Source organism: Salvelinus namaycush, chromosome 37 (genome assembly GCF_016432855.1).
Source record: "Salvelinus namaycush isolate Seneca chromosome 37, SaNama_1.0, whole genome shotgun sequence".
NCBI classification, from domain to species: domain Eukaryota; kingdom Metazoa; phylum Chordata; class Actinopteri; order Salmoniformes; family Salmonidae; genus Salvelinus; species Salvelinus namaycush.
In genome coordinates this window covers 17,340,703-17,345,702 of record NC_052343.1, presented here as the reverse complement: position 1 = coordinate 17,345,702, position 5,000 = coordinate 17,340,703, and positions in this window count along the sequence as shown.

Sequence of the window (5,000 nt, the reverse complement as noted above, 5' to 3'; positions counted from 1 at the left end):
GCTTCAAGACTGCTTCGATCACGTGGATTGGGATATGTTCCGCATTGCGTCCAACAACAACATTGACGAATACGCTGATTCGGTGAGCGAGTTCATTAGAAAGTGCATTGACGATGTCGTACCCACAGCAACGATTAAAACATTCCCAAACCAGAAACCATGGATTGATGGCAGCATTCGCGTGAAACTGAAAGCGCGAACCACTGCTTTTAACCAGGGAAAGGTGACCGGAAACATGACCGAATACAAACAGTGTAGCTATTCCCTCCGCAAGGCAATCAAACAAGCTAAGTCCCAGTATAGAGACAAAGTAGAGTCGCAATTCAACAGCTCAGACACAAGAGGTATGTGGCAGGGGCTACAGTCAATCACGGATTACAAAAAGAAAACCAGCCCCGTCGCGGACCAGGATGTCTTGCTCCCAGACAGACTAAATAACCTTTTTGCTCACTTTGAGGACAATACAGTGCCACTGACACGGCCCGCTACCAAAACCTGCGGGCTCTCCTTCACTGCAGCCGAGGTGAGTAAAACATTTAAACGTGTTAACCCTCGCAAGGCTGCAGGCCCAGACGGCATTCCCAGCCGCGTCCTCAGAGCATGCGCAGACCAGCTGGCTGGTGTGTTTAAGGACATATTCAATCAATCCTTATCCCAGTCTGCTGTTCCCACATGCTTCAAGAGGGGCCACCATTGTTCCTGTTCCCAAGAAAGCTAAGGTAACTGAGCTAAACGACTACCGCCCCGTAGCACTCACTTCCGTCATCATGAAGTGCTTTGAGAGACTAGTCAAGGACCATATCACCTCCACCCTACCTGACACCCTAGACCCACTCCAATTTGCTTACCGACCCAATAGGTCCACAGATGACGCAATCGCAACCACACTGCACACTGCCCTAACCCATCTGGACAAGAGGAATACCTATGTGAGAATGCTGTTCATCGACTACAGCTCAGCATTTAACACCATAGTACCCTCCAAACTCGTCATCAAGCTCGAGACCCTGGGTCTCGACCCCGCCCTGTGCAACTGGGTCCTGGACTTCCTGACGGGCCGCCCCCAGGTGGTGAGGGTAGGTAACAACATCTCCTCCCCGCTGATCCTCTACACTGGGGCCCCACAAGGGTGCGTTCTGAGCCCTCTCCTGTACTCCCTGTTCACCCACAACTGCGTGGCCATGCACGCCTCCAACTCAATCATCAAGTTTGCGGACGACACTACAGTAGTAGGCTTGATTACCAACAACGACGAGACGGCCTACAGGGAGGAGGTGAGGGCCCTCGGAGTGTGGTGTCAGGAAAATAACCTCACACTCAACGTCAACAAAACAAAGGAGATGATTGTGGACTTCAGGAAACAGCAGAGGGAGCACCCCCCTATCCACATCGACGGGACAGTAGTGGAGAAGGTGGAAAGTTTTAAGTTCCTCGGTATACACATCACGGACAAACTGAATTGGTCCACCCACACAGACAGCATTGTGAAGAAGGCGCAGCAGCGCCTCTTCAACCTCAGGAGGCTGAAGAAATCCGGCTTGTCACCAAAAGCACTCACAAACTTCTACAGATGCACAATCGAGAACATCCTGTCGGGCTGTATCACCGCCTGGTACGGCAACTGCTCCGCCCACAACCGTAAGGCTCTCCAGAGGGTAGTGAGGTCTGCACAACGCATCACCGGGGGCAAACTACCTGCCCTCCAGGACACCTACACCACCCGATGTCACAGGAAGGCCATAAAGATCATCAAGGACAACAACCACCCGAGCCACTGCCTGTTCACCCCGCTATCATCCAGAAGGCGAGGTCAGTACAGGTGCATCAAAGCAGGGACCGAGAGACTGAAAAACAGCTTCTATCTCAAGGCCATCAGACTGTTAAACAGCCACCACTAACATTTAGTGGCCGCTGCCAACATACTGACTCAACTCCAGCCACTTTAATAATGGGAATTGATGGAAATTATGTAAAAATTTATCACTAGCCACTTTAAACAATGCCACTTAATATAATGTTTACATAACCTACATTACTCATCTCATATGTATATGTATATACTGTACTCTATATCATCTACTGCATCTTGCCATCTTTATGTAATACATGTATCACTAGCCACTTTAAACTATGCCACTTTATGTTTACATACCCTACATTACTCATCTCATATGTATAGACTGTACACTATACCATCTACTGCATCTTGCCTATGCCGTTCTGTACCATCACTCATTCATATATCTTTATGTACATATTCTTTATCCCTTTACACTTGTGTGTATAAGGTAGTAGTTGTGGAATTGTTAGGTTAGATTACTTGTTGGTTATTACTGCATTGTCGGAACTAGAAGCACAAGCATTTCGCTACACTCGCATTAACATCTGCTAACCATGTGTATGTGACAAATAAAATTTGATTTGATGATTTGATTTGATTTAAAGCCCCAGTCCCAGCAACAGGTTCAATATTTCATGTAATTACTGGTTTCTAAACATATTTATAATGAACGACTTATATTTCTTGACTGGAGAATTTCCTTGTATAAGTATAAGCATGTTTTTCACTTGAACAATCAAGCCATTGACTCAACCTTCTCCTGGGTGCTGTCATGGCTAAGTGGGGGCATCCATCTTCAGCCACTGTCTCACCAGGAGGACAGTGGTACTGTACATCTACAGCAGACTCATACTGCTCTATACATCTCTCCTCACCTACTAACTCAAGAGCCATCATTTAATACAGGTAGGAAAAATACCATTCAATAACGATAAGAAATGTCATTTGTTCTAACTGCTAGATGACCTTTGCCTAAACTTTGTTTGAGCGGTACTTTATGTCTACAATAGAATCATATTTTCTCTGTCTCTGCTTACTCACGAGTCTGGAAGTACATTATCCAATGACTGTAGGCAATACCATACAGTATAGTATACTCTAAATGCCTCATAACTTGTGTCTCTAACCTCAGAAGTGAAAGGGTGAACCTCTGAGTGTACTGTACACACGGAGTGGACAAAACATTAAGAACACCTGCTCTTTCCATGACATAGACTGATCTCTTATTGATGTCACTCGTTAAATCCACTTCAATCAGTGTAGATAAAGGGGAGGAGACGGGTTAAAGTATTTTTAAGCCTTGAGACAACTGAGACATGGATTGTGAATGTTTGCCATTCAGAGGGTGAATGGGCAAAATCACATGTGTAAGTGCCTTTGAACGGGTATGGTAGTAGGTGCCAGGTTGGTGTTAAGAACAGCAATGCTGCTGGGTTTTTTGTACGCTCAACAGTTTCCCATGTGTATCATGAATCCACCACCCAAAGGACATCCAGCCAACTTGACACAACTATGGGAAGCTTTTGACACCTTGTAGAGTCCATGCCCCGACGAATTGAGGCTGTTCTGAGGGCAAAGGGGGGTGCAACTCAATATTAGGAAGGTGTTCCTAATGTGTGGTATACTCAGTGTATGTCACATCTCTGTGAGTGTAGTATAATGTAGTAAAATGTAGTAAAATGTAGTAAAATACCCACCAAGAGTTAAACTGCTTTTGCAACAATCAGCTTCCAGTCAAGAAAAAATATATTTTTTAAATGTATTGGGGGAGCATTCAGAAAGAAAAAATATATTAGTGTATCAAATAATGAAGATAAATAATATTTTCCCATCAAGGAATTTCTATGAAATGGATATATCTAAGATGTCAATTTCATTTCAGCACTAAAGGATGGGGGGTTATGCTTTTGCAATAATTTCTTCATTAATTCAATTCTAATTTGCCTCTGGTTCCTATTTCTACTATTGATAGTTCCACTTCTTAATACTGCGGATAAGGGAGAAAAAACATTTCTCCAACTCAGTGGAGACTGAGCCTCAGATAGGATCTAAATATTAACAACGTCAAAAGAAGTGTGAAGTCTGATGAACATTTCAAAAGAACAATTCTTTATGGATCAGCTAAATCTTTTCCACTTTTTAATTAAAAGTAAAGAAAATAGAAGTTAATTATCCTGTAAAGATTAGCTGGTGGGCATCTTTCTGTAAATTAGTTGTAATTAAAAGGAAATTGTCAAATGACATTCAAAGTACTGTCCTTTAAAACAAAGAGGGAGACCAGGGTTTTTATTTTTTCCTAATTCTTGATCTGGCCTTCTCTCTCTCTCTCTCTCTCAGCTCCCCTCTCAACCTGGGTTACAGGGCTGTAGCAGCACTCTGAGGAATATGGCTGCTGCAAAGGACCAACTGACTGGCTAAGTGTTACAGATAATAATATAGGATTGCACTTATGGTCTGCCTGATCCATCTTTTGGGCGGGTTAGCATGACAGGAAAGCAAGCACAGACACAGACACAATCAAATTCCCTTATCGACTTTGAGCTGACTGCTTATGCAGGACAAAGTTTGCAGATTTCATGTTGATTTCATCATCCATTGTTTGATTTCACAGGGCTCATTTCTGTCCATTGTACTGACTCAAACAGAACAGTTCCCTGACAAAAGAACCCAACCCATCTACTCATACTAATTATCCTCTCCTCTCCTCTCCTCTCCTCTCCTCTCCTCTCCTCTCCTCTCCTCTCCTCTCCTCTCCTCTCCTCTCCTCTCCTCTCCTCTCCTCTCCTCTCCCCTCCCCTCCCCTCCCCTCCCCTCTCCTCTCCTCTCCTCTCCTCTCCTCTCCTCTCCTCTCCTCTCCCCTCCCCTCCCCTCCTCTCCTCTCCTCTCCTCTCCTCTCCCCTCCCCTCCCCTCCCCTCCCCTCCTCTCCTCTCCTCTCCTCTCCTCTCCTTTCCTCTCCTCATCCTGATCACCGTTACTATGTTACTGTGTTAATACCTACCTGATAGCTTTAGCAGTGCAGGTACAGTGGTAATGGGGCTGTCCACAATGTCTTATACAACTACTGACAAGTTCCTGATTTTGATTCACATAGCAGCCTACTGTGGTGTCTGAAGAGAGGCACAAGTTACACAGAAATGATGACAGCAGAACCATTGAGAC